We start from the raw sequence: 18,140 nt of genomic DNA on the forward strand, positions 1-18,140 counted from the left end.
CTATGGTAATAGGGGAGGGCCTTAATCCATTATGACTGATATCCATATAGGAAGAGTGCACTTGGATACAGTCATGTGGACATATGGAGAAAGACTATGTGAATATGAAAGGAGATGGCTATGTACAAGTCTAGAAGAATGCCCTCCTAATGAACCAATCCTGATGACATCTTGATCTTGGACCTAGCTTCCAAAACTGTGAGAAAAAACAAATTTGTGTTATTTAAGTAACCAAGTCTATGGTATTCGTTATGATAGTCCTAGCAAATACATAAATATTCTATCTTAAGTAAAAGGTAACTAAAAACTGCTTATTATACAAAGTTCACCATGGAAACAAAAGAATTAGTAGTGGAATCCTTGAAAAGTGATACGGAAAGTTGTGACATCATTTTCTGACATTCTTTAACTATACTATTCTTTATTACATTATTTATGTTATTAATATCATATTATCTCTAATTCTTTATGCTACATGAGTTATATTTAAAAAATAATTGTAAGTACTGTCAAACACTATAGTGGAAAATCCTTTACCTTCATCAACAACTAGTGTTGTTTTTAGATATTGATTCTGTTCTTAATAGTTTCTATATAAGGTACAGATAGGTATTCATATATAAGGTATTCATATTCATCATATATTTTTAAAGAACTTAATAATCAATCTTCTAAATTCACCACTTGTGATTCAGGCAAGATACTGCTATGGTAAAATCTTTGCAGTCTGCTGAGTATTTCTTTTGACAGAAATTGATTTTCTTTAATGTTTACATAGTAATTAGCCATAATTACAGATTTTGAAATATAGATATAGGTACAAAAATTATGAAAATGAATATCAAGAGGCTAGAGTCCTCATCTTGGGTTAGAATAACTAGATACAGGGGCACCTGGGTGGCTTAGTTGTTAAGCTTCTGCCTTTGGCTCAAGGCGTGATCCTGGAGTCCTGGGATTGAGCCCCGCATCGGGCTCCTCTGCTGAGAGCCTGTTTCTTCCTCTCCTGCTTCCCCTGCTTGCGTTCCCTCTCTTGCTGTCCATCCCTCTCTCTGTCAAATAAATAAATAAAATCTTAAAAAAAAAAAGAATAACTAGATACAGTCAATTAGGCCAAATATTTTGTGCTTTAATTCTGTCTCCTTATTTGCAAATAAAAAATGAAATATATCTTTTATTTCCTTTTAGTTCTAAATCCCATTACCTATGGTCTATGACAGGGGTCAGTATAGAACCACAGAGTAATTATTTTAGGTGTTTTGATCCATACAGTTCCTGTTGTGAATACTCAGCTCTGCTCAATTCTGTTGTTGTAGTGCAAAATCAGCAATAGATTATACATAAATAAATGAATGTGTCTGTAACTCTGTAAACTTTTTGTATAAAAATAAAAGATAGGCCAGATTTGGGCCATATGTGGATTCCTCCTCAATTGGATTTACATATCACAATCCACCATTTTCTCAGATCTAGATGAACAAATATATATAGGAAATAAATATAATTAAATATATACACATAGGAAATAAAGCCTGTGATCTATGTCATTGGCAACATAAATATGCATAATAGAAAATTTTGCAAAGATGATTAAGCAAATTGTAAAACAGTAAATTCAAAATAGCAATAAATGTAAGTAGTCAAAAGTACTATGGAATCACAGCTAGTCATGTTATTGTAAAGTAAAATAACAATGAGATAATACTTTATAGCATCAGCTTAGTAAATATTAAAAATTGTGATTACTACTACTTCTTTAGCATTGTAGGGAAAACAAAATTCTCATATGTTGCTTTTGAAAAAGTGAATTATAATGGCCTTATTGAAAAGCAATGTGGTAATTACTTATTAAACTTTAAAATATATACTAACATCAATGCCAATCACTCAAGAAGAAACTAATAATTAATAGTTCTATAACTATCAAATAAATTTAATTCATAGTTAAAAACCTTCCATTAAAGAAAACATCACACCCAAATGTAGTGTGTTTATAAGGGCTACAGGTCTGTAATTTTAATTCCTGAAAGATATTACCAGAAATATTTTGGTATTAAAATAACGCTGGTCTCTTAAAATCCATTGTGAAGTATTTCTTCCACTTCTATTTTCTGGAAAAGGTTGTATAGCACAGGTGTTATATTTTGACTACCTATGTAAATAAACAGTAAAGACTGAGGCATGAAAATATTCATTTGTATGCTGATTGTTGTGCTCATTTTGTTCACATATTGTTCATTGTTCAACAGTGGTCAAATTTCTGGGAAAGATTACAAACTGAAAGGGTCAGAATCATCATGACTTAAAAGGGCATTAGGACTCAAATGAGAAAACAGTAAATAAATAGAAAAGAAAATATTCTGAGAATAGCCATGGGCTATTTAAAAGAAACAAGAATGCCAACCATATATAAACCCCTTTTATTTATTTATTTATTTTTTATTTTTTATTTTTTATTTATTTTTATTTGTTAATGTTTTTTAATTATATTATGTTAGTCACCATACAGTACATCCCTGGTTTCCGATGTAAAGTTCAATGATTCATTAGTTGCGTATAACACCCAGTGCACCATGCAATACGTGCCCTCCTTACTACCCATCACCGGTCTATCCCAGTCCCCCACCCCCCCTCCCCTCTGAGGCCCTCAGTTTGTTTTTCATAGTCCATAGTCTCTCATGCTTCATTCTCCCTTCTGATTACCCCCCCCCCCTTTCTTTATCCCTTTCTTCTCCTACCGATCTTCCTAGTTCTTATGTTCCATAGATGAGAGAAATCATATGATAATTGTCTTTCTCTGCTTGACTTATTTCACTTAGCATTATCTCCTCCAGTGCCGTCCATGTTGCAGCAAATGTTGAGAATTCGTTCTCTCTGATAGCTGAGTAATATTCCATTGTATATATGGACCACAACTTCTTAATCCAGTCATCTGTTGAAGGGCATCTCGGTTCCTTCCACGCTTTGGCTATTGTGGACAATGCTGCTATGAACATTGGGGTGCATATGGCCCTTCTCTTCACTACGTCTGTATCTTTGGGGTAAATACCCAGTATTGCAATGGCTGGGTTAGGGTAGCTCAATTTTTAACTTTTTAAGGGACCTCCACACTGTTTTCCAGAGTGGCTGTACCAACTTGCATTCCCACCAAAAATGTAGGAGGGATCCCCTTTCTCCACATCCTCTCCATCAATTGTTGTTTCTTGCCTTGTCTATTTTTGCCATTCTAACTGGCGTAAGGTGGTATCTCAGTGTGGTTTTGATTTGAATTTCCCTGATGGCTAATGATTTTGAACATTTTTTCATGTGTCTGTTAGCCATTTGTATGTCTTCATTGGAAAAGTGTCTGTTCATATCTTCTGCCCATTTTTTGATTTGTTTATTTGTTTCTCGTGTATTGAGTTTGAGAAGTTCTTTGTAGATCTTGGATACTAGTCTTTTATCTGTAGTGTCATTTGCAAATATATTTTCCCATTCCATGGGCTGCCTCTTATTTTTTTTTTTTGACTGTTTCCTTGGCTGTGCAGAAGCTTTTTATCTTGATGAAGTCCCACAAGTTCATTTTATCTTTTGTTTCTCTTGCCTTTGGAGATGTGTCATAAAAAAGGTTGCTTTGGCTGATGTCGTATAGGTTGCTGCCTATGTTCTCCTCTATGATTTTGATGGATTTCTGTCTCACATCGAGGTCTTTCATCCATTTGGAGTTTATTTTTGTGTATGGTGTGAGAGAGTGGTCAAGTTTCATTCTTTTGCATGTAGCTGTCCAATTTTCCCAGCACCATTTATTGAAGAGACTGTCTTTTTTCCACCAGATGTTTTTTCTGCTTTATCAAAGATTAGTTGCCCAACGAGCCGAGGGTCCATTTCTGGGTTCTCTATTCTGTTCCATTGGTCTGTGTGTCTCTTTTTGTGCCAGTACCATGCTGTCTTTGTGATCACAGCTTTGTAGTACAGCTCGAAATCCGGCATGGTGATGCCCCCAGCTTTGTTTTTCCTTTTCAACAGTTCCTTGGCGATTTGGGGTCTTTTCTGATTCCATACAAATTTAAGGACTATTTGTTCCAGTTCTTTGAAAAATGTCATCAGTATTTTGATCGGGATAGCACTGAAAGTGTAGATTGCTCTGGGTAGCATGGACATTTTAACTATGTTAATTCTTCCAATCCATGAGCATGGAATATTTTTCCATCTCTTTGTGTCTTCCTCAATGTCTCTCAAGAGTGATTTATAGTTTCTAGAATATAGATCCTTTACATCTCTGGTTAAGTTAATTCCAAGGTAATGTATGGTTTTTGGTACTATTGTAAATGGGATGGATTCCCTAATTTCTCTTTCTTCAGTCTCATTATTCGTGTATAGAAATGCAACTGATTTCTGAGCATTGATTTTGTATCCCACCACATTACTGAATTGCTCTATAACATCTAATAGTTTGGGAGTGGATTCTTTTGGGTTTTCCATATAGAGTATCATGTCATCTGTGAAGAGAGACATTTTGACCTCTTCTTTGCTGATTTGGATACCTTTTATCCCTTTTTGTTGTCTGATTGCTGTTGCAAGGACTTCTAGTACTATGTTGAATAATAGTGGCGAGAGTGGGCATCCTTGTCGTGTTCCTGACCTTAAGGGAAAGGCTTCCAGCTTTTCCCCATTGAGAATAATATTTGCTGTAGGCTTTTCATAGATGGCTTTTATGAGATTGAGGAATGTACGCTCTATCCCTACACTCTGGAGGGTTTTAATCAGGAAAGGATGCTGTATTTTGTCAAATGCTTTTTCTGCATCTATTGAGAGAATCATATGATATTTGAATTTTTCTTTCTGGATAAAATCTAAGACACTGATCGATTTGCGAATGTTGAACCACCCTTGCATCCCAGGGATGAATCCCACTTGGTCATGATGGATAATCCTTTTAATGTACTGTTGGATTCTATTAGCCAGGATCTTGTTGAGGAGTTTGGCATCCATATTCATTAGGGAAATTGGTCTGTAATTCTCCATTTTGATGGGATCTTTGCCTGGTTTGGGGATCAAGGTAATATTGGCCTCATAGAATGAGTTTGGTAGCTTTCCTTCTGTTTCTATTTTTTGAAATAGCTTTAGGAGAATAGGTATTATTTCTTCTTTGAATGTTTGGTAGAATTCCCCAGGAAAACCATCCGGGCCTGGAGCTTTGTTATTTGGAAGGTTGTTATCACTGACTCAATCTCTTCATAATTGATCGGCCTGTTTAAAAAATCAATTTCTTCCTGTTTCAGTCTTGGTAGTTTATAGGTTTCCAGGAAGGCCTCCATCTCTTCCAGATTGCTTAATTTATTGGCATATAGCTGTTGATAAAAGTTTCTAATAATCCTTCCAATTTCATTGGTGTTCGTCGTGACCTCTCCTTTTTCGTTCATAATTTTATTAATTTGGGTCCTTTCTCTATTCTTTTGGATAAGCCTTGCCAGCGGTTTGTCAATTTTATTGATTCTCTCAAAGAACCAGCTTCTAGTCCTGTTGATCTGCTCTACTGTACTTCTAGTCCTGTTGATCTGATCTAGTCCTGTTGATCTGATCTACTGTACTTCTGGTTCCTAATTCATTGATTACTGCTCTAATCTTGGTCAACTGCTTCCTCTGAGTGGATTAGGCCTGTCCCTCTGTTGCTGTCCAGCTTCTTGAGGTGAGAATATAAAAACTGCATTTTAGATTTTTCTATTCTTTTGAGTGAGGCTTGGATGGCTATGTATTCCCCCTTAGGACTGCCTTTGCAGTATTCCATAGGTTTTGGACTGTTGTGTTTTCATTCTCGTTGGTCTCCATAAATTGATTAAATTGATTTCCTGGTTTATCCTGAGCAGGATGGTTCTTAGTCTCCAAGTGTTTGAGTTTCTTCCAAATTTTTCCTTGTGGTTGAGCTCCAATTTCAGAGCATTGTGGTCTGAGAATATGCAGGGGATAATTTCAATCTTTTGGTATCGGTTGAGACCTGTTTTGTGTCCCAGAACATGGTCTATTCTTGAGAATGTTCCATGGGCATTAGAATAGAATGAGTATTCTTTGGTTCTGGGGTGTAGTGTTCTATATATATCTATGAGGTCCAACTCGTCGAGTATGGCATTCAAAGCCTTTGATTCTTTGCTTAGTTTTTGCAAGGGCGTTCTGTCTATTTCTGATAGTGGGGTGTTGAGGTCCCCTACTATTAATGTATTTTTATCTATATGTCTCTTTATTCTGGTTAAGAGTTGGCTTGTGTATCTTGCTGCTCCCCTGTTGGGGGCATATATATTTATAATTGTCATATCCACTTGTTGGATATATCCTTTAAGAATAATATAGTGCCCTTCTGTGTCTCTAACTATAGTCTTTAGTTTAAAATCCAATCTATCTGATATGAGAATTGCTACCCCAACTTTCTTTTGAGGTCCATTTGCATGAAAGATGGTACTCCATTCCTTTACTTTCAGTCTGAATGTATCTTTGGGTTCAAAATGAGTCTCTTGTAGACAGAAAATGGATAGGTCATTTCTTTTTATCCAGTCTGCAACCCTGTGGCTTTTTATGGGAGCACTTAAGCCATTCACATTGAGACTGAATACTGAGAGATATGATTTTAATGATGCCATGTTGCCAGTAAAGTCTTTGTTTATATCGGTTGTGACTTTCTGTTCTGTATCACTCCGGGGCCTTTTTACCTTTATAGAACCCCCCTTAATATCTCCTGTAGGGCTGGTTTCCTGGTTACGAAATGGGTTAATGACTGGCGATTCTGGAAGGTCTTTATTTCTCCATCAATTCTGAATGACAGTCTTGCTGGATAAAGGATCCTTGGCTGCATGTTTTTCTCTGAGAGTTTTAAAAATGCCCCCCCAACCCTTTCTCTCATTCCAGGTCTGTGTAGACAGGTCTGACGTAATTCTGATACCTTTGCCTTGGTACGTGAGAAATTTCTTTGCTCTGGCCGCTTTCAATACTGTATCCTTGGATCTAATATTTGCGAATTTCACTATGACGTGACGTGGCGTAGGTTTGTCGTGGTTGAGCTTGGGAGGGGTCCTCTCTGCCTCTTGGACACGAATGTTTGTTTCCTTCTCTAGATTAGGGAAGTTTTCAGCTACAATTTGTTCAAATATCTCTTCTAGACCTCTGTTTTTCTCCACGCCCTCGGGGATGCCGATGATTCTGACATTGGATTGTTTCATTGAGTCAGTAGTCTCCCGTAACCTACGTTCGTGGGTGTGGTTTTTTTTAAGTCCAGCTTCTATTTTCGCTTTTTCTTCTACTAACCCATCCTCCAATTCGCTAATACGTTCCTCTGCCTCATTTACCCTGGCCGTCAGAGCTCTAGTCTTGACTGCATTTGGCTCATAGAATTTTAAATTTCTGCCAGATTTGCTCTCATTTCTGCCCATAGAGATTCTATATTCTCATTTACATTTTCGTTAATACTTTTTTCAAGTCTACACATTATCTTGACCACTGTTACTCTGAATTCCATTTCTGATAATTTGGTTATATCCACATCCATTAGTTCTGTGGCAGAGGCCACAGACTCATTGTCTTTTTTTGCTGGGGGGGATTTCTCCTTCTTGTCATTCTGATGAGGAGAGGTTGTGGGGTTGTCCAGAGCCCAAATTATTGACCGGGACCCAGGCCGTGCGCCCTTGTTTTATAGGGATCTTAGGGATGTGGGCGTCTTGATTTTTCAGCCTGCTTTCTGGGGGAGGGGCCTGCTGTGCCAATACTCAGGCAACCCTGTTTGGGTAGGGTCTCCATGTCTCCTGCGAGGGGGGATGGGGAGGGGCACCCTGTGAGCCGGTGTTTCTAGGCTTTTGTCCTCTGGCAGCTTTCCCTGGCAGTTTGCTGTGCCTTTTCTGAGAGACGGAGCAGCAGCGGCCGAATCTCAGCCTCTGTCACAGAACAGAGGGATTGCGGACCGTTCTCCACTGATGTTCTGGCCACTTTAACTCTGTTTCTGTTGGTGCTGCTCAACCCTGCAGTGTCCCTGGATGTGCACCCCACACCGGGCATCCCAGCCCTCACTTCCAGGGCTGGCCCTTCTCTGTCCTTTGTGTTTCTAACACTGCCATCCGTCAACCGCCCCCGCGCGCTCCCAGTGCTCCCAGTCTCAGTCTGGATCCAGTGAGCACACCGGAGTTCTGTGAGAAGTCTGGTGGCGCGCGCTCCCCACCCACGGTCACAGTCTGTTTTCTCCGTGGGTGCCCTCCATGAGTCCGCTGATCCCCCGTGCAGGTGGCTACCGCTTCCCGGAGCCCGAACTCGGCAGCTCCCTCCCCCTTCCGTTTATCTTCCGATATCTGTGCGCGGTTTCACGGCTCCCCGCTTCGTACCTCAATACTCAGCACTGGAGATGTTCGTTTGTAGAGATCCAGATGTATCTTCCTGCGTCTTAGGCTGATTCCATGGATGTTCAGGCTGGTCTGGTACCTATTCAACTTGACTCAGGGGACCGGCTGAAAAAGGGGTCCCCTACTCCTCTGCCATCTTCCCATCTATCCTAACTATATAAACCCCTTTTAAAGAAAAGTTTGGGGCTTAAAATATTTCACTCTAAATGAATTATTCAGCTATCAGTAAATGTCAGTAATATGCTATGAACACGTTTTGCAATGTAAATCCATGTTGTACAAATGAAATAAAATTTACATCAAACCAAGTATTTCCATATGTGGGGAATCTGTCATTTCTCCCCATTGATCTCAGTACATTTTCTACGTCAAGGTCTCCCTCTGCTTCGCTTTCAGTGTCCCTTTTGGCTCTGGTTCTGCCTCTTGAATTCCCATTGCTGATAAGGTTGCAGGAATAGAAATGGCTGCAGAGAATAGCCACAGTCTTTTCCCTTTCGTGTTTTCTTGGTGTTACTGGGTTACAACAGGGACGGACGTTGCTGCAGATCATGAGATCTTGAGACAGATCTGGAGCTTGATACCCTTCTTATAACCTGGGGGCTTGTCGATGCTGCCTAGTTTTGTTTTGTTTTTCACCTTTTGGAATTCTGGAGTCTTGGCCCTAAGACTTGGAGATGTGGACTGCTTTCTTTGTGGTATGTTGTTGCTGCTACTCTTAAGGTGGGGGTGAGTGGGGGAAGAAGGGGTGAAGGGGGGCTTATGGTGGATCTGAGGAGCTCCAGGTGGTGGTGAGGGCAAATGCTATTTGGTTGGTTGTAGCGATGTTGCTTCTTGGATAAATGGACTCAGGGGGGACCCTTTCTTAGGCTTTTCCAATAATGAAGGCAAATGTTTCTCGGTGACTGGGAAGCTTCTTTGTGAAGATTGGGAGCCTCTGCATTGCTGTGGTTTGGATGGTATTGCTTACATTTAGGAGGCTGTGTGGGGCAGTTTTTCTCTTTGGAGGTGGAGAAGGAGAATATTTCCTCTGCATTCTAGAATGAGTGTCTTCTTGGGGATGGTGAGCACAGATATGGGAAAGGAGAACAGGGAGAAGAAAGGAAAGAAGAGGGAATAAGGAGAGAAAGGGGTTGAAGGGAGAGGAGGTGTTAAAACAGGTCGCCCTGGGAAGCCTGGGTGGCTCAGTCCGTTAAGCCTCTGCCTTTGGGCTCAGGTCTTGATCCCAGAGTCCTGCAATCCAGTCCCACAAAGGGCTCCTTGCTCAGCGGGGAGCCTGCTTCTCCCTCTGCCTGCCGCTCTCCCTGCTTGTGCTCTCTCTCTCTGACAAATAAATAAATAAAGTCATAGAATTAAAAAATAAATAAATAAAATAGAATATAAAAACAAAACAAAACATAAAATAAAATAGGTCGCCCCCTGATGGGCAGTGGTCGCAATTTCTTCTCCCTCTGCAGCAAGGGAAGTCTCTCTCTGGCACTTTCGTGGATAGGCACCCTGGAAGCGGAATGTGTCTGCAGCCTGCCTACCTCTCTATAATTCACATAGGACCTCCTGAGTCGCAATTTGCTGAGAGAAAGAGCCACAGTCATATAAAGACTGCTGGTTTTGTTGGCCATATTTGCCTCTTGTACCGAATCTGCTGCTCGTAGTTTGCCGCTTATCTTTTTTTTAGTTTCGATAACTACTTTTCTGGGTTTGCGGTCTGGTGAACCTGTCTTTTCTATAACAGCGCCTTTCAGTTTTATCATTTTACTTGAAGTTCTCTCTGGAGAGAGAGAAACACGTCTTCTTCTTGTGCGGTTGGATGGTACCGTTTTGAGGGACACGTTTTTGGCAGGGTTGTTGCTGGAGGTTACAGCCGGCCTCTTCTTGGACGACTGTGGAAGATAGCCTGCTAGTTTTACTCGGATATTCTCCTGGGAGGTTTCTTTGGTGGTGACGTAAAATGAGGACGATATGCTGCTTCCAGACAAGGATGTAGATGAGCATCTTTTCGTCTCATTGGAGATGTACTCCTGTTAGGTCTTGGTGGAGGAGATGCTTGTCTGGTGGAGTTCTGTGAGAAATGGCCACGTTCCTGGGCTAGACCAGCTCTTACGTGGCTGTGACCTTTACCGGAATCTATGGTTCTGGCTCTACTGAGAATGAGAAGGTGACCTAGAATGCGACTGGGACCTTGATTTGGAATGTGGTCAGGTAAGACTGCATATCGTTTACCTTTCTGTATTTAATCCCCCCCCCCCCCCCCCCGAAGAATGTTCTCTAGGCTCTGATACAGGTTCAGGCTTAGGAACTTTTAGGATGTTACTAGTAGAGGTGATCTCTTGCACTGAAGGTTCTTTTATTTTCATTCGAGGTTTTGAAAGCTCTGGAGTCTTCTTCATTTCAGCAATTAGGGAAGGATCTCCCGCCCTCTGCCCCCCTACCTCTTGGTTCTGTAAAGATGAGATGGAGAATGACTGACCTATCTTCATGACAGAGGAACTTTGCCTTCTAGGGGAAGTTGATCCCGATTAGGATCGTCTTGAGCTTCCTGACCCCTCTATTTTTCAGTTGTGCTTTCTTTTTCTTGCTTATCCCTTTTAGGCTTTATCTTGCTTTTTCATAGATTTCCGAATTCTTACACAATCTATCTCTATTTTATTTATTCTCCATTGAGTTCTAAGAAAGCAGGATGGAATCCAGTCATTTTATTTTTCTGCATATAACAGCAGAGTCCATACTTAAAATTTCTAATTTTCCCTCCCTCCCTCTCTTTTTCTTTCTTTCTTTCTCTCTTTTTTTCTTAAATCTTTCCTTCCTTCCTTCCTTCCTTCCTTCCTTCCTTCCTTCCTTCCTTCCTTTCACCTTAGGGTTGATAAGGATTATTTTGGAGTCTGGAGTCTTCACTTCCAGCCAGTTGAATCACAATATAATTTTAAACCCAAGCATTTCTGTTATTTGTTTTGTTCTCCAGGGGTTTATAATCTTCAAATTTACTTTGAACATGGTTTTTCCTGAGGACTCTCTTGGCTGGCAGACAGCCACCGATTTGCTGTGTCGCTACATGGCCTTATTCCCGGGCAAGCATGCTACCAGTATCTCTTCCTCTTCTTCTAAGGGCACTACTCCTATTGATTAGGGTCCCAATCTTAGATCTTACTTAACCTTAATTACCTCCTTAAGGATCCCATTCCAAATACAGGTGCATTAGGGGTTAGGCTTCACCCTATGAATTCAACCTGGGTATAATGCAGTCTAGACAGAGGAGAACTGAATGTAGAATACAGTTACAAATTATATTTTAAATTATCAACTATATTGAAGAAAAGAACTAATCTTTTTTTAAAGATTTTATTTATTTATTTGAAAGAAAGTATGGGGAAGGGGCAGAGGGAGAAGCAGACTCCCTGCTGAGCTGGTAGCCTGATGCAGGGCTTCATCGCAGGACCCTAGGATCATGACCTGAGTCAAAGGCAGATGCTTAACTGACTGAGCCACCCAGGTGCCCTAAAAAGAACTCATCTATGTGGCTTTGGAAAACAGTATTTTGACTGGGTATTTAGTCTTTTAATATAAGACTAAAGACAAAAGAAACTGTACACAGATACTGTTGTCTATAAATAATATTGAGTAATTTTTTCAGAGGTGAATAGATTACAATTCTAAAACTTTTATGTGTATACTAGTTTTAACAAATAATATATTGTAGGTATGTAGAACACAATTTGTCATTGTTGAAGAATTCTTTAGTATTACATGTAAGAATTTATCTATCTATTGATTTATCTACCCATACATTATACTATGGATATATGTTATAGAGTTATATTTCCTAGCTTGTTTGTATTGAGAGACCCCAGAAATAATGACACCCTTATAGCAATGAACACACTTAGCAGGGAACACTGATTTTGATCTCTATATGCTATTCTCCAAGTAAAGAGGCAAAAACTCCTTGAAAAAATTATTGATTCTAGGGCTGTGGCAGGAAAAATCAAGTTGAATCTGGAGAAACGTATAGAGCTAGAAAGTAGAGAAATGCTGATGTAGATAGAGATAAAGACATAGATGTAACTGTAGAATATATGTAGACATAGGCATAGGTATATGTGCATGTAAGAAGGGCAGCTAAGGCATTCTGAAAGAGTTCTCAGTGACTAAAACTGTACAATTAGAACAACAAAATAAAATACTATCAAGTTGTAAGCCATAGAATCAAATAACTGTGAGTACATATATTTAAAGATAAATACATAAATAGAATACATAAATTATTGGGAACATGGCACTGTTCCCTCCTAGAAAAAATTCCTAATGGATAATATAAAAGGAATGAGGAAAACAGAAAATCAACATTAGAACACCACGGTAAATGATCAAAGAAGGTAGGATTCACAATAAGTACTAAAATTTGTGGTCAGAAGTTTGAAGAGAAAGGGATACCTGGCACTCTTGATGTCAGCTCACGTCATGATCTCAGGGTCATGAGATCCAGCCCAGAGCCAGGCTCTGGATTCTCTCTCTCCCTCTCCCCTTCCCTCTGCCCCTTTCTCTTTCTCTCTCCCTCTCTTAAAAAAAAAAAAAGTTTAGAGAAATAGATACTTATGTAGTCTCAAAGACTCTCAAGATATTTCTGAATCATAAAAGGAAAAATAATAACTTTACCATAGAAAAACTTGAAAACACAATTTTAATAAAATGATCAAGGTTAGTGCATTCAGTAACCAGACATGTTATGTACCCCTGATAAGATTCACTGAGAAGGGCATGCTGTATGTATGTTATTCTTGGAAAAGAAATGCATTTTCTCAATATAATCATGAGACAATTTCAGTCAAACCCCAACTGACGGGCAATCTAAACAATATCTGACCAGTATTCTTCAAAAGTGTCCAGGTGATGAAAGACAAGGAAAGACTTAGGGATTGTCATGGATTAGAGGAAATGAAGAAGACACCTTGGCGAAATGCAGTTTTGAATCCTGGATTCGACTGGTGCAGAGGAAGAATATTAGTGGCAAAACTGATGAGATCTAAATAAAATCCGTGGTTTAGTTATTACCATGGTGCTAATATTAGTTTCTTAGTTTTAATAATCATACCATGATTTTTCAAGGTGTTAATAATTAGGGGAAGCTGGGTCAAGGGTGCAGAGGAAATACTTGTATTATTTTGCATCTTTTGTATACATACAAAATTATTTCAAAAGAAAAAAGAAAAGACATGAGAATTACAAATTTAAGTCTAGTTTTTATCTCTGGAATTTACTTACAATTTCAGCCTTATTTACATTGTGATGTTTTCTTGCCCTCAGTGCCACCGTAGTTTATATCTAAATATACAATACCCAAAATTATTCATGTATAATTTTTTGGTTACAGTTATTATATTTTTAGGTATATAAAGTTCTAAAGTTCTCAAAATTCAAAGATAAATTTTACTTAAAACTAAAATTCAGCTTATGAAAATCTTTTAAGAAAGAATATTAATATCTGAGAAAACACAGCACTATTGATTAGGGGAGATGGAATTATTGTGTTAGATGACTTTTTCCAGGTCTTTTCAAATATGGGAAAGAAAAGGAGGCTTCAGCCTTGGTGATATGACTTGTGAACCTTGTTAGCAATGTATGCTGCAGGAGAGGCGATAGGAGTAACTTTCTAATTGGCATCTTTTTCCCAAGAAGTCATTATGTATCCAGCATAGCATGTGTTATTTCAATAGGACAGTAATTAAATCACCTCAACCACTGCATGGAAGTGTGAGTTAGTTTAATGCATTGATGAATACCTAAGTTTTACAATTCTAGGGAATGTTACCTGAGGTTTCCTTTCAATAGGTGATATTAATACACATTATTTGATATATTTCCCATTTCTCCCTGGCTTATATATTTTAAAAAATACTGTCTGGCTGTTCTATCCTAATTAAAAATTCAACAAAACTTGTTCTTTCTCAAACAGTCTCTTCCTTACCAAATGAAAGATGACTTAATTTTCTTATTGGTGTTGTGATGGTAGTGGTGGTAGTAGTTCTGAACAATCAAAAATATAAAGTACTTAATTAGAGATAACGTACATTCTACTCAACTTTATAAAGTGGCCTGATTAAGAAACACTTTTAGAGAATTATAATGTATTCCTTGTCTAAACCAGAATGTCAATATTCAAAATCAAAATAGGTTCAATTACCATTTCACCTAATGTTTAATATACTTACAGGAATGTTTTAAAAAGCCACTTATATTAATCAGATATGAAGATAACTAGGAAAGAAATGGCTGCATAGATGTATTGCTTTGATTAATATAATGTAATTAAGTGAAGGTAAATGAGATTTTTCTACTGAATATTAGTAACAGGAGCAAAGTAAATTTAAAGAAGCAAATTAACACTGTTAGTATCTCCTCAGCATATAGTAAAAGAATAGAATTTGCAGAATTACAGGCACAGGATACATATTGGTTGTATTCCTTTTAAATTATTCCTTCAGTAACCAAGTCAAAATATAGGAGAATTTATTAAGCCATCTTTAGATTACCAAGAAGTTGGCTGTAAGATTTGGCTTTTGAAATTTTCAGATGAAGGGAGTTTATAATATAATTTTTTTAAAAAATTATATTTATTTGTTTGTTTGCTTTAGAGAGAGAGAAAGAGAGAGCATGAGCAGGGAGGGGGTATATGTAGGGGAAGGGTTGAGGGAAAGAGATAGAGAATCTGAATTAAACTCCCCACCGAGCCCAGAGTCTGATGTGGGTCTAGATCCCAGGAGCTGAAACCAAGAGTCAGATGCTTAACTGACTGAGCGACCCAGGCACCCCTATTCATAATATATTATTATCGTAATAATTATGAAAGAAGATAATCTGGACCCTGCTGTTTTTTAGTTGACTCAAATAAAATAATACATTGCAAAATCAGACTTACATGGACAAACTTTCTAAAAATGTTGATAAAGTTATTTCAAACTTCTATGGACTAAAGGAATTCTAATCTTACTCAAGTCCTAAATCTTTGAAAAATACTATAGAAAAATTACATCTTCTAGGTAATTAAAACAAGCTTAATATACAAAACCATCTACCAAGATGACAGTATGTCTTCACATTAGGAAGTATTTCTAAATATCTATTTGAAAAATAATTTAAACTTATCAACAAATTTTAAAATTTTAATAAAGCTAACATTAAGAGGTATACTAAATGACCAGTTTTAGAAGAAAGAAATCACAAATTCTACATAACACTGTTAACAGAAAAATACATATTGTGTTAGACTTTGACAAGTAGTTAAGCGATGTATTGATAAAGGTGCTTTATCCACGCGGCTTCTCAAGGTGAAGTCCAAGATCCTGCAGCAACGGCGTCACTTGGAAGCTTATTTAAAACCCAGACTCTCCGGCCCTGCCTCAGACCTCTTAGATTACAGATTGCATTTTAAGTTTGTCAAATACTATTCTAAGAAATGGATTCTCTAATTTGGCTAACCGTTGGAAACACAGAAAATTTTTTTTTTTAAAGTACTGATGATTTTTCGACTCCAGGTATTCTGATTTAATAGCCATGCAGTGCAACTTAGATGTGGATTTTTAGAAAAATTTTTATTTAAATTCAATTTAGTTAACATACACTATTATTAGTCCAATGGGTAGAATTTAGTGATTCATCAGTTGATATGACACCCAGTGCTCTTTATATCAAGTTCCCTCCTTTTTTTTGTTTTTTTAAAGATTTTATTTATTTATTGGACAGAGAGAGACACACAACGAGAGAGGGAACACCAGCAGGGGGAGTGGGAGAGGGAGAAGAAGGCTTCCTGCTGAGCAGGGAGCCTGACACGGGGCTAGATCCCAGGACCCTGGCATCATGACCCGAGCCGAAGGCAGATGCTTAATGACTGAGCCACCCAGGTGCCCCTCAAGTGCCGTCCTTAATATCCATCACCCAATTACCCCATTCCACCCACACCTCCCCTCCAGCAACCCTCAGTTTGTTTCCTAGAGTTAAGAATCTTTTATGGTTTGCCTCCCTCTCTGTTTTCATCTTATTTTTTCTTCCCTTCCCCTATGTTCATCTGTTTTGTTAATAAATTTCACTTATGAGTGAAATCATATGATATATGTCTTTTTCTGACTTACTTCACTTAGCATAATACCGTCTAGTTCCATTTTGTCATTGCAAAGGACAAGATTTCATTCTTTTTGATGGTTGAGCAATATTCCATTGTATGTATATATACCACCTCTTCTGGGCTTTTTCCATATTTTGGCTGTTGTGGACATTGCTGCTATAAACATTGGGGTGCATGTACCCCTTCAAATTATTAGGTTTGTATCCTTTGGGTAAATACCTAGTAGTGCAATTGCTTGGTCATCAGGTAGTTCTATTTTCAACTTTTTGAGGAGCCTCCATACTGTTTCTGAGAGTGGCTGCACCAGTTTTCATTCCCACCAACAGTGCAAGAGTGTTGCCTTTTCTCTGCATCCTCATCAACATCTGTTGTTTCCTGAGTTGTTAATTTTTGCCATTCTGACGCATGTGAGATGGTATCTCATTGTGGTTTTGATTTGTTATTTCCCTGATGCAGAGTGATGTTGAACATTTTTTCATGTGTCTGTTGGCCATTTGTATGTCTTGTTTAGAGAAATGTCTCTTCATGTCTTCTGCCCATTTCTTGACTGGGTTTTTTTGTTTGTTTGTTTTTTGGGTGTTGAGTTGATAAGTTCTTTATAGGTTTTGAATACTAGCCCTTTATCTGGTAAGTCGTTTGCAAATATGTTTTCCCATTCCGTAGGTTGCCTTTTAGCTTTGTTGACGGTTTCCTTTGCTGTGCAAAAGCTTTTTATCTTGATGAAGCCCCAATAGTTCATTTTTGCTTTTGTTTCTCTTGCCTTTGGAGATGTGTCTAGCAAGAAGTTGCTGAGGCTGTAGTCAAAGTGGTTGCTGCCTATGTTCTACTCTAGGATTTTGATGGACTCCTGTCTCACAGTTAGGTCTTTCATCCATTTTGAGTTTGTGTATGGTGTAAGAAAGTGGGCCATTCTCATTCTTCTGCATGTGGCTGTCCAGTTTTACCAACATTATTTGTCTTCTTTCCATTGGATATTCTTTCCTGTTTTGTCAGAGATTAGTTGACCATAGAGTTGAGAATCCATTTCTGGTTTCTCTATTCTGCTCATTGATCTATGTGTCTGTTTTTGTGCCAAAACAAAACACTGTCTTGTTGATTACAGCTTTGTAATACAGCTTGAAGTCCAGAATTGTGCTGCCTCCAGCTTTGGTTTTCTTTTTCAACATTCCTTGATCATACTTGGGGTGTTTTCTGTTTCACTACAAATTTTAGATTTGTTTATTCCAGCGTTGTGAAAAATCCTGATGGTGTTTTGATAGGGGTTGCATTGAATGTGTAGATTGCTTTGGGTAGCATAGAGATTTTAACAATATTTGTTATTCCAATCAGTGAGCATGGAATGTTTTTCCATTTCTTTGTGTCTTCCTCAATTTCTCTCATAAGTGTTTCCCCAGGTGATTCTAATAAGCAGCAAAGTTTAAGAACTATTGTTCTAAGATGCATTATCAATCACCAATAGGTAACTTACTGGCACCTGTGACCCACCCAACCAAAGTCAATTACATTGATAATTTTTATTTCTGTTGAAGAGAAATTAACTTTTTTCAGGCTTTCCTTTGAAAAAATACATTGTTGAAAAAAAATGTTGAAAAGTGCATAATTAAAAGGTTTATAATTTAGATAATAGATTTATTCATGAAGTTTTCTCTTTTTGTGAATACATTTATAATTGAAAATCG

Source organism: Ursus americanus, chromosome 4, assembly GCF_024610735.1.
Source record: "Ursus americanus isolate L20-20 chromosome 4, mUrsAme1.1.p, whole genome shotgun sequence".
Taxonomy (NCBI): Eukaryota; Metazoa; Chordata; class Mammalia; order Carnivora; family Ursidae; genus Ursus; species Ursus americanus.